Here is a 26,413-nt window from a genome sequence, read left to right on the forward strand (position 1 = left end):
TATGAAACATAAATGAATTGTGTGTATCTACACAAACTTTGTTTAATGCACAGTTATTAAAAATATTTTTACCATCAGGCTGTGTGTATAAGGTGTATATGATACATAAACGCATTCTGTGTTTAGACTTCGTTCCCATCGCCATGATATCTCATTATGGTATGCAATTATTCCAAAATACGGAAAAATCCAATATCCAAAATACATCTGGTCCCAAGCATTTTGGATTAAAGATACTCAACCTGTACCACTTATACACTTTATGACACAGAGTAGAGCCCCTTATATACATTACGCTACACAGTATAGCCCACTATACACATTAAACAACACAGGAGAGCCATTTATACACATTAAACCACAGTAGAGCTGCTTATACAAGTTACACCACAGGTAAGCCGCTTATACATGTTACACCACAGTAGAGATGTTTATACAGTACATGTTATGCTACAGTAAAGCCACTTATACATGTTACGCTGCAGCTTCTAATGCAGAGAAAGCATACTTGCCTACTCTCCCGGATGGCCGGGAGGCTCCCGAAAATCGGGTGACCCTCCCGGCCCCCCGGAAGAGCTGTCAAGTCTCCCGATTCGTGGGGTTCCCCCTGCCCGTCCGCCCACTTAGTGTGTAAAGTGGGCGGTCCGGGCAGTTGATGACGCGATTCTTGCTGAATCGCGTCATCATAGCCACGCCCCCTGCAGTGTAATGCCGGTGATCGCGGCATTACAGAGCGGGGGCGTGGCTTAAAAGAGGTATCATCATGACCCCGCCCTTGCTCCGCCCCGTTCCGCCCTTTCTCCGCCCCCGGCCCGCCTCCGGCCCACCCCCTCCTCGACGTCACAGCCTCCCCTGCCCGCCCTCTGAGCCGACCTGGCTGCTCTCCCCCGCAGAGAGCAGCCAGAATGTAGGTAAGTATGAGAGAAAGGTGCTGCAGCAGCCAAGGCAATAAGAGGTGCTGTGGCAGCTGAGAGAGAGAGAGGTGCCGCAGCAGCAGCAGGGCAGAAAGAGGTGCTGCAGCAGCTGAGACAGTGAGAGGTGATGCAGAAGCTGTTACAGAGAGAAGTTCTGAGGCAGAGAGAGGTGCTGCAGCAGTGGGGGTGAGTGGTGTAGCAAGACAGAAGTAACCCTGCTGTACAGCTACAAGCAGACAGACATATAAGGAAGGCGGCAGAACTACGGCATGTGCTGGCTGTCAGTGTCTCCTGCTATCGCATCTGGCCTACCCTGTTCCCTATCTTGTCTCCAAGTCTGAGTCAGTGTGCACCCCTCTGCTTCTCCTCCACCTACTCTGCAGCTGCCTGTACAGTGGCACACAGTATAAGTGGTGGAGGGAAGAGGGCAGGCGGCGCCCCGCTAACTCTTCTGGCGCCTTGAGCTTGCACTCTACTGGAGCCACCGTCGCTACACTCCTGGGTAGAACTCATCATGCTCTTCTAGTCAATTAGGGCATCCTGGGACTTGCAGCAGCACAGTTATAGGTTTTGTGTATGTATATATATATTAGTGATGTGCACCGGACATTTTTCGGGTTTTGTGTTTTGGTTTTGGATTCGGTTCCGCGGCCGTGTTTTGGATTCGGACGCGTTTTGGCAAAACCTCCCTGAAAAATTTTTGTCGGATTCGGGTGTTTTTTTTTACAAAAAACCCTCAAAAACAGCTTAAATCATAGAATTTGGGGGTCATTTTGATCCCATAGTATTATTAACCTCAATAACCATAATTTACACTCATTTTCAGTCTATTCTGAACAACTCACACCTCACAATATTATTTTTAGTCCTAAAATTTGCACCGAGGTCGCTAGATGGCTAAGCTAGGCGACACAAGTGGCCGACACAAACACCTGGCCCATCTAGGATTGGCACTGTAGTGTCAGGCAGGATGGCACTTCAAAAAAATTGTCCCCAAACAGCACATGATGCAAAGAAAAAAAGAGGCGCACCAAGGTCGCTGTGTGACTAAGCTAAGCGACACTAGTGGCCGACACAAACACCTGGCCCATCTAGGAGTGGCACTGCAGTGTCAGACAGGATGGCACTTCAAAAAAATTGTACCCAAACAGCACATGATGCAAAGAAAAAAAGAGGTGCACCAAGGTCGCTGTGTGACTAAGCTAAGCGACACAAGTGGCCGACACAAACACCTGGCCCATCTAGGAGTGTCACTGCAGTGTCAGACAGGATGGCACTTCAAAAAAATTGTCCCCAAACAGCACACGATGCAAAGAAAAAAAGAGGCGCACCAAGGTCGCTGTGTGACTAAGCTAAGCGACACAAGTGGCCGACACAAACACCTGGCCCATCTAGGAGTGGCACTGCAGTGTCTGGCAGGATGGCACTTCAAAAAAATTGTCCCCAAACAGCACATGATGCAAAGAAAAAAAGAGGCGCACCAAGGTCGCTGTGTGACTAAGCTAATCGACACAAGTGGCCGACACAAACACCTGGCCCATCTAGGAGTGGCACTGCAGTTTTCTAGCGAGAGGATGGGTTCTTCCATCCTCATGTGAATCTGAACCACTAGCCATGAACATAGGCCAGGGCCTCAGCTGTTCCTTGCCACTCCGTGTTGTAAATGGCATATTGGCAAGTTTACGCTTCTCATCAGACGCTTTCAATTTTGATTTTTGGTCATTTTACTGAACTTTTGTTTTTTGGATTTTACATGCTCTCTACTATGACATTGGGCATCGGCCTTGGCAGACGACGTTGATGGCATTTCATCGTCTCGGCCATGACTAGTGGCAGCAGCTTCAGCACGAGGTGGAAGTGGATCTTGATCTTTCCCTATTTTAACCTCCACATTTTTGTTCTCCATTTTTTAATGTGTGGAATTATCTGCCAGTATCAATAGCAATGGCCTACTACTATATATACTGCGCACAACTGAAATGCACCACAGGTATGGATGGATAGTATACTTGACGACACAGAGGTACGGTACAGTGATACTGTACCGTACTGCTATATATTATATACTGATGGTCAGCAAACTGTGCAAAACTGAAGTGCACCACAGGTATGGATGGATAGTATACTTGACGACACAGAGGTAGGTACAGCAGTGGCCTACTGTACCCGTAATGCTATATATTATATACTGGTGGTCAGCAAACTGTGCAAAACTGAAATGCACCACAGGTATGGATGGATAGTATACTTGACGACACAGAGGTAGGTACAGCAGTGGCCTTCTGTACCGTACTCCTATATATTATACACTGGTGGTCAGCAAAATTATGCACTGTACTCCTACTATATACTGTCTACAATGCAGCACAGATATGGAGTGTTTTTCAGGCAGACAACGTATACTGGTGGTCACTGGTCAGCAAAACTCTGCACTGTACTCCTCCTATATAATATTATACTGGTGGTCCCCAGTCCCCACAATAAAGCAGAACACTGAGCACAGATATGGAGTGTTTTTCAGGCAGACAACGTATACTGGTGGTCACTGTCAGCAAAACTCTGCACTGTACTCCTGCTATATAATACAGCTGCTCCCCAGTCCCCACAATTAAGCAGTGTGAGCACAGATATATGCAGCACACTGAGCACAGATATGGAGCGTTTTTTTCAGGCAGAGAACGGATAAAACTGGTGGTCACTGATCAGCAAAACTCTGCACTGTACTCCTCCTGTATAATGCAGCTGCTCCCCAGTCCTCCCCACAATTAAGCAATAAAGCACAATCAATCAAGTTCAACAATAACGGAGAGGACGCCAGCCACGTCCTCTCCCTAACATTTCCAATGCACGAGTGAAAATGGCAGCGACGCGCGGCTGCTTATATAGAATCCGAATCTCGCGAGAATCCGACAGCGGGATGATGACGTTCGGGCGCGCTCGGGTTAACCGAGCCATACGGGAGAATCCGAGTATGCCTCGGACCCGTGTAAAATGGGTGAAGTTCGGGGGGGTTCAGTTTCCGAGGAACCGAACCCGCTCATCACTAATATATATATATATATATATATATATATACATATATGTTGCTGCACAGAGCTTATTTGTATGTTATTTGTGGGCATTGTACTCTGCAATATATTATTACTGCTGCTGTGGGTGCACAATAGGGAACTGTATCCACAGTGTACATTCTTATACAGTCCCTGCTGCCCTATCACCAGAGATAATGTATAGTATACAACATAGGGGGTCATTCCAAGTTGATCGTAGCCCTGAAAATTTTTGCAGGGCTACGATCATGTCCATAGACATGCGGAGGGACTCCCAGCACAGGGCTATCCCGCCCCGCATGTCAGTGCCGGCCTCCCCAGCAGAAGTGCAAAAGCATCGCACTGTGGTGATCCTTTTGCACTTTAGGAGTAGCTCCCGGCCAGCGCAGCTTTAACGTGCTGGCTGGGAACTACTCGTCGCTCCCCGGCCCGCAGCGGCTGCATGTGACATCACGCAGCCGCTGTGGCCTGCCCCCCCCCCCCCCCGAACGGTCCGGCCAGAGGCGATCGTATGGCAGCGACAGCCTTCGGCCTTCTGGCATGCGCCGGCTCATTGTGGCGCAGGCCCATGCGCAGTTCTGACCCGATCGCATCGCTGCGATAAACTGCAGCGTGCGATTGGGTCAGAATGACCCCCATAACTCATACTATTTGTGAGAACTCAAACTCTACAAAGTGACCAGTTGATCAAATAGTTGAAATGTGATCTGTACATTTTTATATATTTTTAACGTGCCCGCCAGTAGCACAATATTTATGCAATCTGGTGCTAGGGGGCAATAGGCAAAAACTATGCCTATGGTGCCCATATACCTTGCACCAGTCCTGACTATATTTTATTTATTAACAGTTTCTTATATAGTGCAGCAAATTATGTTGAGCTTTACAATTGGAAATAACAATGATATAACAAAACAATGATATAACAAAACGGGGTAATAAAAAACAGTCACAGAGGTAGGAAGGCCCTGCTCGCAAGCTTACAATCTATAGGGAAATAGGCATAGATACACAAGGATATGTGCTATCTATTGCATAGTTATCCACTAGACTGCAAAGGTTCTTGGTGGGCTGTATGATATGGTCATACAGCAATGATGAACCGGGGTCGAGAGGAACTATGAGAAGATGTGAGGATATGTGTGGACTGTGCAGAGTGGATGCAATTTGATAGGAAGGTATATAAAGGTTATGTGGGCGGTTCTGGAATTTGATATGCTTGCCTGAAGAGGTGAGTTTTCAGGGAACACTTTAAGGTTTAAAGACTAGAGGAGAGTCTTATTGTACGTGGTAGGGCATTACACAGAGTGGGTGCAGCCCAATGAAAGTCCTGCAATCGTGAGTGGGAGCGAGTAATGAGTGTGGGTTGGGAGATATTTTGAGATAAGCAAAGTGATGTACATTGGTGTAGTTTGGTTAATGGCCTTGTGTGAGAGTAAAAGTATTTTATATTGAATATGGTAGAATACAGGTAACCAATGGAGGGACTGACAGAGTGGATCTGCAGACCATGAACGTCTAGCGAGAAAGATTAGCCTCGCAGCTGCATTCAGAATGGATTGTAGTGGGGAGAGTCTCATTTTGGGAAGACCCGTTAGGAGACTATTGCAGTAATCAATGCGGGAGATAATGAGAGCATGGATTGGAGTTTTAGCAGTGTCTTGTGTAAGGTATGGTCATATTTTGGATATGTTTTTTAGATGCATGTAACATGATTTTGATACAGATTGAATGTGGGGAACAAAGGACAGATCAGAATCAAGGATGACACCTAGGCAGTAAGCTTGTGGGCTAGGGTAGATTGTCGTGTTTTCAAAAGTAATAGAGATATCAGGTTGGTACCTACTATTGGCTGGTGGAAATATAATTACCTGTCTTTGAAATATTAAGTTTGAGGTGGTGAGATGTCATCCAAGATGAAATGGCAGATTGGCATTCAGTGACATGGCCCAGTACAGATAGGGACAAATCTGGGGAGGATAGGGAGATTTGAGTATCATCTGTGTACAGATGATACTGAAATCCAAAAGAGCTGATTAGTTTACCAAGAGATGAGGTATTGATAAAGAAAAGCAGAGGACCCAAGACTGAGCCTTGCGGTACTCCAACTGAAAGAGGTAGCGAAAGAGGAGGTAGATTCAGAGAAGCGAACACTGAAGGAGTGATTAGATAAGTAGGATAGGAACTAATAAAGGGCTGTGTCTTTAAGACCTAGGGATTGTAGTGTTTGTATGAGAAGAGAATGGTCAACAGTGTCTAAGGCAGCAGATAGATCTAGAAGAATAAGTAGTGAGTAATGTCCTTTAGACTTCGTAGTAACCAAATCATTAACCACTTTAGTCAGTGCTGTCTCTGTGGAGTGTTGGGAACGGAAGCCTTACTGAAGTGGGTCCAATAAATTGTGTGAGTTAAGAAAGTGTGTGAGTCGAGTGTAGGCAAGTCTCTCAAGTAGCTTAGAGAGACAAGGGAGCTGAGAGATAGGTCGGTAGTTTGAGAGAGGGTTAGGGTCCGAATTTTTTTTTTTTTTCAAGATGGGAGTACTCACTGCATGCTTGAAGAGTGAAGGGAAAATACCAGTAGAGAGAGAGAGATTGCAGATGTTAGTTAAAGTAGGGATGAGCACCAGGACAGAGCTTTACTTATATGTGAGGGTAGAGGATCAAGAGGAGAGGTAGAGGAGAAGCAGGATGAGAGTGATGATACTTCATCTTCATTTGTGGGATCAAATGGAAGAGAGAGTGCCAGAAGGTTCAGATAAAGAACTGAGCAGGTCACTGGCTGTCGAAGAGCATACCATCTCATCTCGTAATCTTATCAATCTTGAGTGGTGTTTGTTTGCTCTCCACTTTCTTGCATGGGGTTCATCATATGGCTCTGGTTTTCTCCTTTAATCTAACAACACACTGATAGGTTAATTGGCTTCCAAGAAAATCTTAACATTGGCTCAGTCACTGATGTGGATGACAAAAATATTCTTTGTAAAGTACTGTATAATGTGTGTGCATTATATGAATAACAACAACATAATAAATACACATGAAAGACACTTGTGCTCATGCCGTCTGGTCTTGTTTAAAAACAAGATTTGGAAAAAGTTAATTTTAATGTAGCGCGATAATAAATACAGTGAATCCTGAACATTTTTGGAATTGGCCTTTGAATAATACTTATACAGGCTTCACAATGATTTACTCTATCTGTAAAGGAATGGTATCATGATAATGATATCAAGCTTGAAGAACATTCCTTTATAGTCTAAGATTCTGAAGCTGTTGGTTATGTGTTAAATCTGGATAGTAAACTTGGATGACTGCAGTCAAGACACATGTACTATAAAATATGAAAACCTCTAAGACAGACTACTACTGTACACTGCTATTGGTGTAACTGTCTTTGAGTGTATGATATTATGAGAATGTACCTGGCATCCCAACGTATGAGATGACAGTGGTCCGGAGATCAGTGCCAGAATCCTGACAACGGTCAGAAAGTTAATGCAGGATTCCGGAATGTAAGTATGCCGGGGAGGGTTAGGGTTAGGCTGCGGGGGGAGGGTTAGAGTTAGGCTGAATGGGGGGGGGGTTAGGGTTAGGCTGCAGGGTGAGGTGGGTTAGGTTTAGGCTGTGGGGAGGGTTAGGGTTAGGCTGTGGGAAGGGAGGGTTAGGGTTAGGCTGCGGGAATGGAAGGTTAGGGCTAGGTTTAGGATTAGGGCTAGTTTACTTTTTCACCTTTGTTGGAACATGGGCAGTTGGGATACCGGTGTCCATATTCTGACCACCGGCATCCTAACTGCTGGTCTTCCATACCCATCCTGATATTAGGTCAGGGCGGAAACTAGGATTTTCGTCACTCGGAGCATGGCAGTAATTTGGCGCACAACCGGGACACCACCACCAACCCCCCCCCCCCACCCCCCCCCAAAAAAAAAAAACCAACAACCAACAAACAAATAAACCCTGTCATGCTAAAATAGTCAGATTATCAAAAATTTCATAAAGAAGGGGATACTGTTGGATAATATACCCTTATGTGCCCCAAGTGCCCTAAGCGTCACATTCCCTCCGGCAGCGTGTTCCACTACATGCCACTCTGTGTGTCCCCATACATTACACTATATCACTGCATTATATCATAACACTTCATCACTGCACTACATTCCCCTATACACTGTACTACATCGCTACACTACATCCCCCAACACACTAAACTACATCACTACACTACATGCCCCTATACAATGCACTACATACCCTTTGCTACACTACATCACTAAACTACATCCCCTTATATGCTACACCACATCAGTTCAGTACATGCCCCTGTATACTGCAATACATTACTACACTACATACCCTATATGGTACACTACATCACTACACTACATTCCACTATAAGCTACGCCAAATCCTCCCATCTGGGAGGCAAAGTGGTGGTTGATACAGCTAACTGGGAGCACAGTGCGGTGATAAAGTCTATCTTTAAACTCACCACAAAGCTGCTGTAGTGATACTCCGTTAGAGTTGGAGGTTGTCCAGGCTCTTAGTTGTGGTTTGAAACTGGCAGCTTGTTATCGGTTGGTGCTGGGCAGGCAGCCGGGATCATAGCCTGCTGAAAAACACAGCAACAACAACTCACTTCTACCGCTTACACGGTGCACTGCACGCTAGTCACTGCACTGCATGTCAAAGAAGAAAGTCTAAGACAGTAGCTGGTATAGGAGAGATCCCAGGTACTGGAGCTCAACCGCACAGCATTGGAGCCAGCTGCAGGCAGACAGGTGGGTGAGAGACACTGCCCCGGGAGCCATCTGATGTGTCACTGGATGAGCACAGCACTGCCTGTAAAAAAAAAACCCAAAAAACAACTCCTCCTCTGTAACTCCTCGGTGACCCCTCTAATCCAGCACCCGGGGCGCATCCCCCTTAGGCCCCCCCTAGTTGCAGCTCTGATTAGGTGGTACTAAAGAGATGTTTACATCATGAAAGGTATATTGGCAGATGCCTACAGTTCGGTAGGTGTATAGCAGATATGAGCAAGGAAGTCATCCAACATGTTGACTGCAAACTAGTGTAAGTTTAATTAGAGATAAGAGTATACAGGTGATAGAAGAGATACTGCAGCCAATATGATAAGGTATGAATTTCTCATGGGCTAAGTACTGTACAGCTGAATAGCACTGTGACGCTTCAGTAACACAGTGACAGGCTTGGTCACATGCAAACCCTTCTATAAAGCCATGTAAATAACATGCACCTGTGCATAAACAACTTGACTTTTAAGGCTGGTGATTGAGACATGTGAAGTTGTTGATCCATATGTAATAATGACAAAGTGTGGCATCCGTGTGGGATGTGGGCAATCACAAGGCATGGTTTTGCCTTGCGGGTGATTTCCCCTTTAAAAAACATCCAAATTCATCCGGCATCCCGGAAGGCCGCCGAACTCGGGGCGTCTTTTCATCCAGCCAATTGTGGCTGATGAGTCATGCACAATAACATTAATTCAATTAAGAGGCAGATTGTAGCATTTCACCATTTAATTTCATCTCAACAAGGCAATGTTATAAGGGCCCACACACAGATAGGATTCGATTTTACCAATAGTATTCATGAATAAATTAATATTTTAAATCACAAAATACTACTTTGCCAAATTTTGTTTATTTTGTCTATGTAGTTCCATCAACTTGTAAGCTATTCAGAAAATAAATATTTCTATTAACATACCCAATATACTGTACACATTAGCAGGCAAGCTATTACTGACATAGAATGCCGTGAGTTAGAAGCATATAGTGTAAATGTCAGAAAATGATGACATAAAGGGAAATGCTGCCATAAAGGGAAATGTGGTTGAGTCATAACAATGGATTTTTCTGCAAAAAAGGACACAAATAATAATGGTGGAACGGTGGTTGCAGCGGCATACATAAGTTATGGCATTGGTCAAAATGACAACATACAGTATGTTGACTACATTATGGGGGTCATTCCGAGTTGTTCGCTCGGTAAATTTCTTCGCATCGCAGCGATTTTCCGCTTAGTGCGCATGCGCAATGTTCGCACTGCGACTGCGCCAAGTAAATTTGCTATACAGTTAGGTATTTTACTCACGGCTTTTTCTTCGTTCAGGCGATCGGAGTGTGATTGACAGGAAGTGGGTGTTTCTGTGTTTCTGGGCGGAAACAGGCCGTTTTATGGGCGTGTGGGGAAAAACGCTACCGTTTCTGGGAAAAACGCGGGAGTGGCTGGAGAAATGGAGGAGTGTCTGGGCGAACGCTGGGTGTGTTTGTGACGTCAAACCAGGAACGACAAGCACTGAACTGATCGCAGATGCCGAGTAAGTTTGAAGCTACTCAGAAACTGCTAAGAGGTGTGTAATCGCAATTTTGAGAACCTTTCGTTCGCAATTTTGATAAGCTAAGATTCACTCCCAGTAGGCGGCGGCTTAGCGTGTGTAAAGCTGCTAAAAGCAGCTTGCGAGCGAACAACTCGGAATGAGGGCCTATGTCAGTATATACTGTATGTCAATAGAGTACATGTAGACATGTTTATGAACATATACAATGTTTACTTTTGACATGCCAACACTGCCACACCCTAACCCTTTTTGCTTACTCTAATGCTAACCCTAACTCTAATGCTATTGTCAACATTTTCACTGGTATTTCTGCATGTCTTTTGTTGACATTTTGTTCATGTTGACATTTTCAAGATGTTAATATGTTAGATGTTGACATTTTAACCATGTTGACATCATAGCATTCCACATTCTGGTGTTGGCATTATTAATGTTGACATAATAAGGTAAATTTACTAAGATGGGAGTTCTATTTAAGATGGGATGTTGCCCGTAGTAACCAATCAGATTCCAGGTATTATCTTCTAGAAGGTGTTAGATAAATTAAATTGCTATGGGCAACATCCCATCTTAAATAGAACTCCCATATTAGTAAATTGACCCCAATGAATATTTACTTCTTGACTACATACAGTACCATTGCAGCAAGCCATTTAATGACTTCAGGAGGCACATCTGTTGGAGTGCCTACAAAATGGTTCCAGTGTGTTATTTTACATGCAGAACTCCAAATGGAGTAAAAAATTCCAAGTGGGACTAAAAATTTTCTGTCACCGCTATTAATCATTAAAATGTCACCAGGGCAACTGATTGGTACTCTGCTCCCAAGCAATACAGGCTTGGGACAGGTAAGTACAGACTTACCATACCAAATCGGTCCTTCTATGTTTTTTAAACTGGGTGAAGACAGGTCTCACATGCTCACTGTACTGAAATCTTTGTCTCACAAGTGGGTAAAAAGACATAATAATACAATCTTGGGTCATGACTAGTAGTAGACAGACTACAATCATAGGCAATATTGGGTCAAATCTGGTGGCAGAGAGAGAGCAAATATTAGACAGTACTAGGTTGGTACTGGTAACAGAAAGTATTGATTAGATAATGCTTGGTCAAGACTGGGTCAAAATGTATAATCCCAGAGACAGCCAATGTTAGGGGCAGGGCAAGTCAGCAGAATCCAAACGACAACCTGAATTACCAATTAATAACAGGACACAAAAATGCAGGCCCAGTTTCTAGCAAGAAGGAACTATTGTTGGCACAGGTGGAATGGAAGTGTAGCAAATTAAACTAAGACTGGAGTGAGGCCTGGATGGTCAGACCTCTAGCATTGAGCCACAGTTGAGGTGACATATGTAAAAGCAAATACAGTAAATCCAAGTTACCTATCAACCAGTGGTGGACCTACATTTTTGGGGCCCTGAAGCTTGAACTGTTAAGAGGGCCCCGTTCGCAATTAGCAACAATAGGGCAACCCTCCAACAAGGTCGAAAAGGCCCTGCTGCCCATGCAAGAAAAGCACACACCACCAGGGCTGTTTCTATACAATTTGTCTCCTAGTGCAAACAGTGAAAAAAAAATGCGCCCAACCCCCAATAGACATTCTAATATGTGCCCCCCTCCTATACATATTTAAAAAAATGCTCCCGGCGATGGGGCGTGACCTCATTAAAATGGGTGTGGTCTCACTAAAATGGGAGTGGCCTAATTGGAAAAGACTGTCTTACACCGCAGTTTTTTACCCTGCACAAACAGACCTTGGCCCACACAGTGAAAAAATAAATCCCACCATATTAAGCCCCATAGTAATTGCCTTTGCACCATATTGTGCCCCCTGCACCATATTATGCCACACACAACAATGCCTGTGATACATTTTTCCCTACAGGCTTCTAGTTACTTTAAAATGACCTGCTCATTGCCAGGGGTTTCATGCTCTAGGTTCCATGCCCGTTGCCAGGGGTTTCATGCTCTGTCTATGGTTGTCATGCTTGTTGCCAGGGGTAATGTTCATTGACAGGGGTAATGCTCATTGCCAGGGGTGTGTAATGCTTGTTGCCAGGGGCAATGCTCATTGCCAGTGGTAATTGTTCCCAAGGGTGTGTAATGCTGGTTGCCAGGGATAATGCTCACTGTCAGGGGTAATTGTTCCCAAGGGTGTGTACTGTTCATTGCCAGGGCTAATGCTCATTGCCAGGGGTGTCTTGTTCATTCCCAGGGGTGTGTAATGCTCGTTGCCAGTGGTACTGCTCATTGCCAGGGGTAATGCTCATTGCCAGGGGTGTATACTCACTGGTGCCAGCCTCCAGCGCTGCTATCCTGCACCCCCTCCTCCTGCCCATAGTACTCCACTCGGGGCGGAGTTTTGTAAAATGATGCGGTTGCATCATGACATCACAGCGCAACTGCATTATTTTGTGAAACTCTGCGACTCCGAGCAGAGTAGTATGGGAGGGAGGAGGGGGAGCAGGATAGGAGGCAGCAAGCGCCACGGCGGGCGACCCGTGCGATCACCAGGTAGATAACTTTTTAGGATTAGAATTTGCTTAGAACATTTCACCAATTCTTTTTTTTTTCATTTTGGGTACAATTATTCTTAAATATAAAGCAATGAACTTCTTAACTTGCTTATTAACATAATGCTAGCTTTATGTTTTGGTATACATACAGTATGCTTGTTTGTTATCCATAGTGTCGTCAAGAAGGAGATCAGCACCAGTATGCCGGCACTAGTATACCAACACAGTTAACATGCAGCTTAAAGCATTTTAATGGTGTTGACGGTATAACCATAAACATCCTGTGAAAGCTGCATTTGAACTGTGTCAGCTCGGTATACTGGTGCTGATTTCCTGCATGTTGACATTATGCATGTCGATATGTAGACTACAATCCCGTATTTTAGCTGTTTATTTTCTCTCAGCTCTGTCTGACTTTCTAACTTGTTTTATTGATATTATAGTCTAACCATTACTTTAATATTATTTGAATGGACTTGTTTAACATATGTTTACATATATTTGTATTATTGTATATTCTTAATGGTTTTAACTATGCTTCTTTCCAGATTGAAACATTTATTATGCGCCTGGGTAGTTCTGGAAATTAACCAGTCAAGATGGAAGTTCCCTTCTGATACTCAGGTGATGTGTACGTAGAATTTCTATTGGACATACTGTATGTTTATTTTATCTTCGGTAAAAGTTTGATACGTAATATTGTATTTCCCTAATAAAGAGCATTTATTGCACAAAAATAGTTAAGGGTTTATCACATAAAAATGGTAAATTAATAAATTATTAATAAATACGCACTTTTACATTGAAATCACTATAAGCTTTTGGAATAGAGACTTCACTATGGATTGCTTAGTTAATAACCCATTGTGTAAAATACTAAATATATATATATTTTTTCATTTCTGACATGTCAGAATGTTCATAATACATACTTTCACAACACAAAATATCAGCCATGTATAGTAAAACATATATATATATACATGCTGTTTTTTTCCATTTTCAAAGTATTTAAGGCTCTAGTCAGTTAGGAAAAGTAAATATATATATATATATATATACTGTATATATATATATATATATATATATATATATATATATATACTGTGTATATCTATATATATATATATATATATATATATATATTTACTTTGCTTAACTGACTAGAGCCTGAAATGCTTTGAAAATGGCAAAAACAGCATGGAGTAGCTATTTACCACACATATATCAAAGCTCGCAGTGGAAGCTGTACCTGTCATCCTTGTTATCCAGAAGATGCAAATTTCCAAAATTATTGAGGGTGCACAAGAAAGTGGGGACATCGCACTAGAAGGGCATGGCAATAGCACATTGGTTGTTGCCCATTTCTCACCTAAAACACACCTTTATTGTTATGTACACCTATTGCTGATAGTACATGTGGCATTGAAGGGGCATCATTTAGTGGGAAGTATAACCCAACTGTCACTGATAAGATTCATGAAAGAGTGGATATTGTAGTCCACTGTATTCAGGTCTATTCCATTTAAATTAGTAGAGTTGGAAGTTAGTCATGCATATGCACAGTTTGCATGCAGCAATCTGAAGGAAGTGTCCTGCTCAGTTATTGCTGTCACAGAGGACATTATAACATTTCCTGCTCACATAAAGTAAGAGCTGCATGTACATATTGGACACCTGCTGGAAAGCAGAATCTGATTTGTCCTACCAAAACACTGTTGCACACCCAGGAGAGCAGCCTTTGGGTCCTATCTTCACACTATTACCTGTCAGGGATAAAAAGTTTTTTATATCAGGGCATAGGTTCTATTTTAATTTGGGACTCCTTCTGATAATAAAAATGTTTTTAAGGGATTAGGGGCCTATTTATTAAAATTATTATTACTAAAATAAGGTGAAAAGGGGTGTTTCACACCCCTTTCACATTATTTTAGTATCACTTCAATGTATTAAAGGGCATTTGGAGCAGTTTTCGGGATGATGATGCAGAGAGGCATCGCAGGGACAGACAATCTCTGTCCCCGCATGCGATAATTGATACATTCATGCAATGTACTCAAATATCGCAGTGCGAGTTTGCCTGATATTATCACCTGTCATCCACATCATTCACTCTATCTCCCTTATATACAGGGCTGGAGCAAGGAACTCCAAAGTTTTAGTCTATTGTCCCTCTTCACAAGACCCACTTCCCAGAACCTCACACACTTAACTTTTGTAAAATAACAATAACTACTCTTACCTTCTCCTGGCTGACAAGGCTGCAATATAGATACACTCATGTCCAGATGCACAGATAACTTAGAACAATATCCAGGCTCCATTGCAGAGGCAAACACAAGATTTTAACAGGTTGATTTCCGAACGTTAGATTTCAAACAAAACAAACAAAATGCAAAGTAAAATCAAAACTCTCACAATAAGCAGTCAACAGACACTTTTTTGTCCCTTGTCTATGTATTATGGCCTCACCCCACCAACTTTTCTTCACATGCCCCATCTGCTCTCCTCACACAACACTCTGACCAACAGCTTTTCCAAACGTGCCCCATCTAATAATCAGATTTTCCTCACCTACCCCTTTTGCCCATGAGCTCTTCCTAACATGCCTCTCAACCGACCAACTCTTAACCTCACATGCCCCTTGCCCCACCAATGTTTCCTGACATGCCCCCTTTGCATCTCAAAAACTTTTCCACAAATACTGTAATCTCTTTACACACTTGTGTTTTCACACAAAATCTTTTGCCCATAAACTTTTCCTTTCAAGCCCCCTGTGTGCCCTACAAACTTGTCCTCACATTTCCCCTTTGCCTGTTAGATTTTCCTAACATGTCCCTCTGCTTATCAGCTTTTCCTATTATGCCTTTCTGCATGCAAGCTTTCACTCACATATACCCTATTCAAACCAGTATATGCCTCACATGCCACTCTGCACATTAACATTTCCTCACATACATCCCTTTGCCCATCAGGATTTCCTCACCAGACCTTCTGCCCTACCATTGTCACTGGAACCTAAGTAGGCAGGTGGGAGATCGCAGTTTCCTCGTTTCCTGGAACTTTGTGCATTCATGTTGACTATGGATGTGCATTGTGCAAAAACTGAGGCCACATGACCCACTTGCATGTTCTCCACCGATGAAGCAGTCTCCATTGATGCCATCTCCATCTCAGGATGACAATAGCAGGATGAAGTTGCATTCTGGTTCACATCAGTCATCTGTGAGCATCACTTATCTGCCCTGGGGACATTTTAATAATGAAAAGGGGTTATAGAAGATTTGTGATTACAAATAGGAATGTTCATTAAGATTTTCTGTTAATGCTTATCACAATTATAGAAAATCTTCTTTACCACAATATATAAAATAAGTTTGTTCAATATACCCAGTGAAAGCTGTCACTTTGAAGATGGCATTAATAAATCGGCAAAAATCACCAGATTTAGGGCTTTGAGCCTTTGATAAATAGACTCTAAATGCTAAATGACAACTAAGCTCCGTAATTGAACTGTTCTTTGATGAAACAATAATGTAAACACATTCATTTTTACTTTCTACTGCAGCTATGTTGAATTGTAAAGTTGGATTGAGAAACTGTTTTAAGATTTCCTGGAGCTGATACAGTTAAAATTGATAGTATATCATACTGTACAAGACATGTACTTCACTGGCCCTGCACGTTTATATGAAGTCAGCTATTTGCATCCTGACAAATCACTCAGCACCCTTGTATATACTGTAAGAATTAAGGTATTTTATTTATCAAGCCAGTAAGATACAGGCTTTCATTTAAATTATTGTTTGAAGGGTCTGCAATAGGACTTTAATTACAACCGTAATATAACATATTACTATATATTACTTATAAACCAGTTGTACAGATGTGTACATGTATAATTTTGCTGAAGGAGCCAGTGTTGTCCACAGTTATGGAGTAACAGTGTCTATGTAGGTGTTTAAAGCTTTTTGTCTTCTGCTGATTAGCATAAAGAAAATGCTGGTGTTTGTATCCCAAATTGTTGGTCTTTCTTTATAGGGTTGGACATACAGTAGTAAATTTAATAATAGTGAATCTGTTGGAATTCTTCTCAACCTTATAGTAATTTTTGCAAGGAGATGCTTTTGAAAATTTGTTGTTAGAATATTTGTAGCCGTTTTCTTAACACTGTTGCCTGCTCTCCCCACCTGCAAATGTGTCTGTGCTGGTAGACTGTAAAGCAAATAACCAGCGCCAATAAGGTGTAGTTTTCCAAATTGGTATCTAAGGCCGAGTACACACTAGGATGACCGTCAATCGTACCAATGATCGGGGTGATTTCTCTTTGCCTCAGGCCATCACAGATTGCTAGTACACGATACACGATTTAATTAACAATAGAACTATCTCCCTTTCTGTACTTCATTAATATGCATAGACGCACCCATGATATTTTTTGATTGACTGCGTAGCATGGCCAATCAAATGATCTCATATGTCATCCATGGGAGCGCGCAATTGAGGGTAAACACTTGACGATGTAGACACTTTGTGCTTCCTGCATGACAAATCGTCCCAATAGCGTCCTAGTGTGTACTTGGCCTAACTTTCTGTGTTACCCAAGCAAATCCATTAACATGGATCCAGATATCTGATAGGATCCTCTCCTGGTCGTGCTGAGTAAGTGGTCTGATGATAAGTGTAATGTGTTTCCATGCCGTTAGCACCTTCATCAGAAGCATGCCCCTCAAAATTGCATGGACACGCTCCCCTCATTGCATACTGTCTTCAGGAGGCATCTGACAGATCATAGCTTTGACCCCTTGGCCACAACACCACCCAGTATTGCAGCCCACTGAAATTCTCTGCAGCCCTGGTGGGAGCTGCATGTAACATAACTAAATTTCTGTTTAGATATCAAGTTTAACCATAATTGTTTAACAGAATTAGGCAGCACATACAATAATGAGCATAACAAGATTTTATCAGTATTGCTTAATTTAACATAGGCATCAGTATTATGTCTGCCTGAAGTTAACATGCTGTTGGCAGAGTGTTTGTAATTACAGCATCTAGGGACAGGAGGTTTAAGATACTTTTTGTTCTTGCAAAGTTGCCAATAACGACAGCTAAAATGATGTACAGGAGATAAAGAATCCCTATTGAATAGGCCCTGAATTAATGTATACTTAGCATAAATGTTCCAGTTCTTTCCACTCTAAAGATAATACAGCAACTAACCTCAGTGCAGTAATGAACAGTCCTGTGTTGACTTCTTTTTAATTCAAGTTGCCACAGTTAATGTCCATAATTATTGGTATCTAGTGCATTGTTGCACATTACAGTACCTGCATTGCTGCTGTCCTAGTTTCTAAAACCCATTTGTAGTTTTCAGGATGGTGAAATTGGTGGAGTCGCATATTGTTCTAAATCACAGACATCGGGATCAGTATGATTTACCTACAATCAAAATCCCGATGGTCAAAATACAGACAACAATTAACCGATGGTCAAAACACCAACAAGGTCAAAATACCGACATGGTCAAAATACGTACATTAAAATGTCGACACGGTCAAAATACCGACATTTAAAATATTGACAGGTCAAAAAGTAGACACAAGTTTTTTTGCTATTTTTTTAGTGTGTATGTCGACATAGGTCGACATGGACATCGTATAAGTGTACCACGTCCCCTCTCATGGCTTGCTGCGCTTGGCACACTATTATATTCCCCCTCCAGGTCCACTGGGATGGTAAAGTATGAACAAGTTGGTTTCAATGAAAAAAATCATGAACAACTTATTTCGATTTTTGAACCTGTCGACATTTTAAATGTCGGTATTTCGACTGTGTCAACATTTTTAATGTCGTTATTTTGACCATGACGGTATTTTGACCATTATTCATTGGTTGTCTGTATTTTGGCTGTCGGGATTTTGATTGTAGGTAAATTGACTGCATCCTCAGACATCTCATCTGAAATAGCAAAGTTACATTTTTACACACAGATTTTCATGACATTAATTATATTAATACTTCCTTGAAACATATTAGTTTTATACTTAACAACCTGAAATATAATTGAACCCAACACACAGCATTTGTCATATTCAAACTATAAATTAACTACATCTAATTATGAATGGGAACATTCATATTGTTCAATGATCTGATAGCTGTGCAATACAAATATATGATATATCAAAAAATAGACAAGAATAAATTACTGAGACCTGTAAATCTAATCCCAATATAAAATATAATTGAATTATGTATGCCTGCAATGCTTTCTCATTTATACATGCCATTAAATCCTTTCAGCAAGTGAACAAAAGTTAGCTGCTTCTCTTCTCAAATTCAGTGAGGGACAATGAGGGACATTTTTTTAAAACTAAATAGTAAAAAGGTCAGGAAAAAAACAAGTGAAAAAATGTTGCTAGGTAACATACTAGACAACATTATGAACCATACAAATTGGGCTGATGTGCCCACACTTCTGCCAAAGTGCATGGGTCTGATAGGACAATGTAAGCAGTTACAGATTAGCAAAAATTTAATGGGAGGGTTTGGCTATGTGGCAAAAAGGTAACAGGTATACAGGTATGGCCAGTTTTGCTCAGAGATGTGGAAATCTTGTCCAGGTGCAGATCCAGTGGGGGGCAAACAGTGCAATCACTCCTCCGAACCCTGTGCCCACAACTATCACCTTAACACTTCTTACCTGTCCATTACAGCTTGCTGCTCTATAGCAGTGCAGCAGCAGGTACATCATGCAGGGTTTTACTGCATATTCAAATGTACTAACCCACGGCCACTCGTTTACTGATGCGGAGGGTAATGGCAGCTTTTTCTGGCATTACCATATAGAAGTCTATGGGCTGTACATCCTGCTACCTCCGCCACCCATCCCCACTCACTCCGGACCACCTTACCTGTTTGCTTCCAGTGTCCCGACACGACCCTGGACTCCCCAACCTCCCCCAGCAACACAGCCATCTGTCCTTCAACTGTAGGGAGGAGGAGCGTGGGACTCCCTGCAGACGTCACCTACAGGGTGAGTGTGAAGAAATTAGGCCCTGTGCACACTGCACGAACTAGGTCCTGTCATACTTACCCGAGTCCAGAGGCCTACTTTAAACTTACCTGGAAGCTAGTTTTTTCATTGATACTTACCTGAGTATTACAATAGTACATATGCGATTAGTATCAATGCGAATTGTGGCGGAATGTGTCCGCCTTCTTTGTACATCCTGCCTCCTGCCTGATATGCAACTGAACTGAACCAGGTCCCTCCAACAAACCCAGGTGCCCATAGTTTTGCAAACCATAAGAAAGAAATTAGATTTAATTTTGTGGAGAAAGGTTAATACATTTAGAGTGGACAAAATTTTGGAGGTGTTTCTAGTATTGCCATAAGTAAGGTGCATGGCCATAAGAAGACTACTTTTGTACTAGGACCAATGCAGAGTTGAACACAAATCAGCTATAATTACATCAGTATAGAATGTAATGGGAACAAGGTTCACCCGTATCTTATTTAACAGTGCTACCTTATTCGGCTGAGCAGGTCATATCCAAGCACAGAATACAGTAGCTTATAGCACTAAATATGGAGTTTAAACCATACCTGCCTACCCTCCCAGAAGCTGCTGGAGGCTCCAGAATTTTTGGGAAGTCTCCTGCAGCCCCAGAAGAGTAGAGGTGACTCTTCCACATCCCACATAATCCTACCCGCTTCCTAGTGAAGCAGGCATGATAAGGATAATACAAATACACCATGGAGGTAATACTGAGTTGATCGCAGCAGCAAGTTTGTTAGCAACTCGTCAAAACCATGTGCACTGCAGGGGGGGGCAGATATAATATTTGCAGAGAGAGTTAGATTTGGGTGAGTTATTCTGTTTCTGTGCAGGGTAAATACTGTCTGCTTTATTTTTACACTGCAATTTAGATTTCAGTTTGAATACACCCCACCCAAATCTAACTCTCTCTGCACATGTTATATCTGCCTCCCCTGCAGTGCACATGGTTTTTCCCAACTGCTAACAAATTTGCTGCTGCGATCAACTTAGAATTAGGCCCCATCTGCGGTCATCCGAGGGGGGAGGGCTAATCGCGTCATATAGCCTAATGACATCTCGGTTCGGCCTTGCCCCCCCAAAGATGCCTGCTGCATCTCCTCTTTGGGTTTCTCCCTGAGAGGAGAATTACAGGGTTGGCAAGTATGGTTTGGCATCGTATGGTGACTGGCAGTCTTCCAGCCGGTCACCCAACCCGTTTAAACCTATCTTTCATGTGTTAATGCACGCTAACAAGAACGCAGAAAACCATATAAAAAATTTACCCATTTCCTTAGTGCATATAGAGTATGTTACTGAGACTATGAGGATTACAAACTCATTGTTTGTGTCAGTAATTCTGAATGTTCAGAAAATAAGCATTAGAATAAGTAACAATTCCTGGCAATAAATATGGATTGCACTTTTTATACTGTCTGTGGTCTGGTCCCTAGTATTCTCTTTGTGAGACACAATCTGAGTTTTGTTAAATTATTGATTACGCCTCTAAGGCCTGAAACAAGAAACATTCTAGTCATCCAGCTGCTCAAACTTTTTATGCGTTTTTTGACAATTACTGATACAGTATATAAGAAAACAGAATTTTTTTTACAATATATATTCCCCTACTAAACTAAATAAACACACTAATCTATGTTTTAATACCTATGATACACTACAGGGCTGCCATCAGGGGACCCCCAGCCAGTACCTGGGCCCAGGCTAAGAGGGGCCAAGGTGGCAGCAGTGTGGATTGGGCCGGTATTTTGAGTTTAGCGCCAGCCACAAGCCAATCGGAGCTCACGGACCTGCAGCCAATCAAGAGCTACCACTCGGCAGCTCCTGATTGGCTGCTAGTCCATGAGCTCCAATTGGCTCACGACCAGTGCCAAATTTGAAATGCTTCTGGTTCTGACCATCCATAGGTGTCTGCCGGTAACCAGCTGATGGCCCTGCCCTGTTTCACATGGCTGCCACCCGGGTCTCCCCCATCAATTTTGCACTATGGACCAATGCGATCTCCACCTCCTTCTTGCAGCTCTCCAACTAGGGCAAGCAGTGCCCACAATGGTAAGCTGTGGGGTGTGGTGGTTGCAAGGGGAGAGGAAGGTGAGGCTGGAGCTGTGAGGAACGGTGCAGGAAGTTGTGTGTGTGTAGCTATGGGACAGTGTGTGTGTGTTTGTGTGCATGTGTGTGCGTGTGTGTGTGTGTGTGTGTGTGTGTGTGTGTGTGCTGGGGGCTATGGAGAAGTGTGTGTGTGTGTGTGTGTGTGTGTGTGTGTGTTGTGGCTATGAGACAGTGTGTGTGGGGGGGTGGGGCTATGCGGCAGTGTATGTGTTTGGCTATGGGGGCAGTGTCTGTGTGCGGCTGTGGGGCAGAGTATGGTATTTGTGGTGGCAAGTACTGCCTTTTTTTCTGTCACTCTTGGCCCCCACAGTTACTGATGGTAGCCCTGATGCACTTAGCTAATAAATGTAAATTTCCATAAGCGAAGCAGAATTCCTTCACTACAGATGCAGTAGTACATAAAATGCATTATTCATAGGCATTAAAAGGGCAGGATTTTGTCACCTTCAACTTGGAGCTTCAAATAGATAAACAGATTCTGCTAGAGATCACTACAGATGCATAAAGGTAACTAAGTTTACTCATCGAACGCTGCTTTATATTAACCCAATATGAAGGATCACATGTTTCACCAATATATTTTACTGTAAACATCATAAAGTGGGATCATAAATATAGTAATACACCTACTGTAGGTAATAAAATGCATTGAGTGGTAAAGTGTGCTGTTATCCATGACAAAAAAATCATATAAATGATGTTGTTTTTCTAGTGCAGTTTAAAAAATAAAAACAAATATTTGATTGGTTGCTGTGGATTACAACACATCACATAGTTTTCAGGGTATTAGGGTTGCACACTGCAGCTTATTTATTGCAACACAACTAAAATCCTTTTCCCAGAAGCCCCTACTTGTTATTATTAGAGATGTGCGGGGGGCACTTTTCGTGTTTTGTGTTTTGGTTTTGGTTCTGGTTCCATCCTTGCGTTTTGGATCTTGATTGGTTTTGCCAAAACCACCCTTTTTTGAGTTTTGGGGAAAAAACATAATAACAGCTAAAATAACAGAATTTGGGGTTAATTTTGATCCTACGGTATTATTAACCTCAATAACATTAATTTCCACTCATTTCCAGTCTATTCTGGACACCTCACACCTCACAATATTGTTTTTAGGCCAAAAGATTGGACCGAAGTGGCTGTATGACTAAGCTAAGCGACACAAGTGTGCAGCACAAACACATGGCCCATCTAGGAGTGGCACTGCAGTGGCAGACAGGATGGCACTTAAAAAAACTAGGCCCCAAACAGCACATCATGCAAAGAAGTAAAAGAGGTGCAATGAGGTAGCTGTATGACTAAGCTAAGCAACACAAGTGTGTGGCACAATCACCTGGCCCATCTAGGAGTAGAACTGAAGTGGCAGACAGGATGGCACTTAAAAAAAATAGGCCCCAAACAGCACATCATGCAAAGAAGAGAAAGAGGAGCACTGAGGTAGCTGTATGACTAAGCTAAGCGACACAAGTGTGCGACATAATCACCTGGCCCATCTAGGAGTGGCACTGCAGTGGCAGACAGGATGGCACTTAAAAATAATAGTCCCCAAACAGCACATCATGCAAAGAAAAAAGAGGTGCAATGAGGTAGCTGTATGACTAAGCTCAGCGACACAAGTGTGCGGCACAAAAACCTGGCCCATCTAGGAGTGGCACTGCAGTCCCGCTGCACTGATGGCGGACACCGGATGCACGTCTAACACCAGCATAGTTGTTATGGTCTCATTAATCCGCTTTGCAACAGGGTATATATATAGGGCAGTATCACTGGATTTATACGGCAGTACCACTGGAATTATACGGCAGTATCACTGGACTTATGCTGCAGTACCACTGGATTTATATGGCAGTACCACTGGACTGGATTTATATGGCTGTATCACTGGATTTATATGCCAGTACCACTGGAATTATACGCCAGTAGCACTGGAATTATACTGCAGTATCACTGGACTTTTACGCCAGTACCACTGGAATTATACGCCAGTACCACTGGAATAATACGACAGGATCACTGGAATTATACGGCAAAATCACTGGAATTATACAGCAGGATCACTGGAATTATACGGCAGGATCACTGGATTTATACGGCAGTACTGCTGGACATATATGGCAGTGCCGCTGGACATATATGGCAGTATCACTGGACATATACGGCAGGATCACTGGACTTATACGGCAGGATCACTTTAATTATACAACAGGATCACTGTGATTATATGGCAGGATCACTGGAATTATACGGCAGGATCACTGGATTTATACAGCAGTACCGCTGGACATATACGGCAGTATCAATGGACATATACGGCAGGATCACTGGATATATATGGCATGATCACTGGACATATATGGCAGTACCACTGGACATATACGGCAGCACAGGCAGGGCCTCCATCAATGGGGTGCCCTGTGTACAGTTGTCCCGGGCCCGGCCACTCTGACAGAGTGGAGGGCCCGGGCTGCTCAAACAGACAGCCCTGGCTATTCCCAGCGGCAGCCGCTGTCGGTGACACTGTCTCATTCAGTGAAGGAAGGCTGCTCCCATCCGCCACCCACCCGCTGCCGCTTCCCCTGCCGCCACGCGCAGCCAGTCACAATCACTCAGCAAGCAGCAGCTTGCTGTTTAATAAAGTTTTTTTATCCGGATGCGGTGCGGCGTGACGTCATGACATCATGCCGTGTCAGTGAAGAGGAGCCGCGAAGAGCTAGGGACAGGAGGCCAGGAGCAGACAGCGTGGCAGAGAGGACTCTCAGGACGGATTTGGAAAGGTAAGTATGTGTTTGTTGTGTGTTTGTGACTCTGAGAAGGGGGCCCGGGGCTGGCTCAGCTGTCATGTGACATGTCATGCATGCAAGTAATATAATATAAAAGGCAAGTGAAGTGATTATTCTCTGTCTGTGCTCTACCTGGTGCAATGTGTCTCAGTGCTTTACCTGGTGCAATGTGTCTCAGTGCTCTACCTGGTGCAATGTGTCTCAGTGCTTTACCTGGTGCAAGGTGTCTCAGTGCTTTACCTGGTGCAATGTGTCTCAGTGCTCTACCTGGTGCAATGTGTCTCAGTGCTCTACCTGGTGCAATACCCGGTGCAATGTGTCTCAGTGCTTTACCTGGTGCAAGGTGTCTCAATGCTTTACCTGGTGCAATGTGTCTCAGTGCTCTACCTGGTGCAATGTGTCTTAGTGCTCTACCTGGTGCAATGTGTCTCAGTGCTCTACCTGGTGCAATACCCGGTGCAATGTGTCTCAGTGCTTTACCTGGTGCAAGGTGTCTCGATGCTTTACCTGGTGCAATGTGTCTCAGTGCTCTACCTGGTACAATGTGTCTCAGTGCTTTACCTGGTGCAAGGTGTCTCAATGCTTTACCTGGTGCAATGTGTCTCAGTGCTCTACCTGGTGCAATGTATCTCAGTGCTCTACCTGGTGCTCTACCTGGTGCAATGTGTCTCAGTGCTTTACCTGGTGCAATGTGTTTCAGTGCTCTACCTGGTGCAGTGTGTCTCAGTGCTTTACCTGGTGCAATGTGTCTGAGTGCTCTACCTGGCGCAATGTGTCTCAGTGCTCTACCTGGTGCAATGTGTATAACGTGCTCTGCTGGTGCGAAGTGTATAACGTGCTCTGCCTATTGCAGAGTGTATAACGTGTTCTGCCTGGCGCAAAGTGTACAACGTGCTCTGCCTGGCGCAAAGTGTATAACATGCTCTGCCTGGCGCAAAGTGTATAATGTGCACTGCCCGGCAACAAAGTGGATAACGTGCTCAGCCCGGTGCAAAGTGTATAATGTGCTCTGCCTGGCGCAAAGTGTATAACGTGCTCTGCCTGGCGCAAAGTGTATAACGTGTGTGTGTGTGTGGGGGGGGGGGGGGGGTGGCTGCCTATTTTGTCAGTCCCGGGCCCCACAATTTCTAAGAGCAGTCCTGAGCACAGGGACACCTCCACTGGACTGATGCAGGACAACACAGCACCACTGCAATGGACATATGGCAGCAGAGGACACCACCACTGTGACTGGACTGATGCAGCACAACACACCACCACTGGACTGATGCAGCACAACACAGTACCACTGGACTAGAGTTAAACAGCAGCACTGGACATATGGCAGCAGAGTACACCACCACTGTGACTGGACTGGTGCAGCACAATACACCACCAGTGAACTGATGCAGCACAACACAGCAACACTGTAAGGGACTTATACAGCAGCACTGGACATATGGCAGCAGAGGACACAACCACTGTGACTGTACAGATGCAGCACAAGACATGGACACTGAGGACACTGAGGACGGAGACACCTCCTCTCTCTACACTCTCCAATGCCAGAGTGAAAATGTTGGGGATACGCGGCTCCTTATATGGAATCCAAACCCCGCGAGAATCGGACAGCGGGAT

The 26,413-nt window shown here is 43.4% G+C and overlaps 1 protein-coding gene across 2 annotated transcripts in view; it reads left to right on the plus strand.

Annotated features, from left to right (window-relative positions):
• The window catches only part of CNR1 (cannabinoid receptor 1), a 163,997-nt gene that overhangs the window by 76,385 nt on the left and 61,199 nt on the right, over positions 1-26,413 (plus strand). The window contains exon 2 of one of the 2 annotated variants that reach the window (XM_063916926.1): positions 13,395-13,477. The gene's annotated coding sequence lies outside the window, so the exon portion shown is untranslated. The remainder of the gene's footprint in view (positions 1-13,394; positions 13,478-26,413) is intronic. The other variant, XM_063916924.1, reaches the window with a different exon arrangement.

The sequence above is a fragment of the Pseudophryne corroboree genome, chromosome 4, assembly GCF_028390025.1.
Source record: "Pseudophryne corroboree isolate aPseCor3 chromosome 4, aPseCor3.hap2, whole genome shotgun sequence".
In the NCBI taxonomy this organism is placed as follows: domain Eukaryota; kingdom Metazoa; phylum Chordata; class Amphibia; order Anura; family Myobatrachidae; genus Pseudophryne; species Pseudophryne corroboree.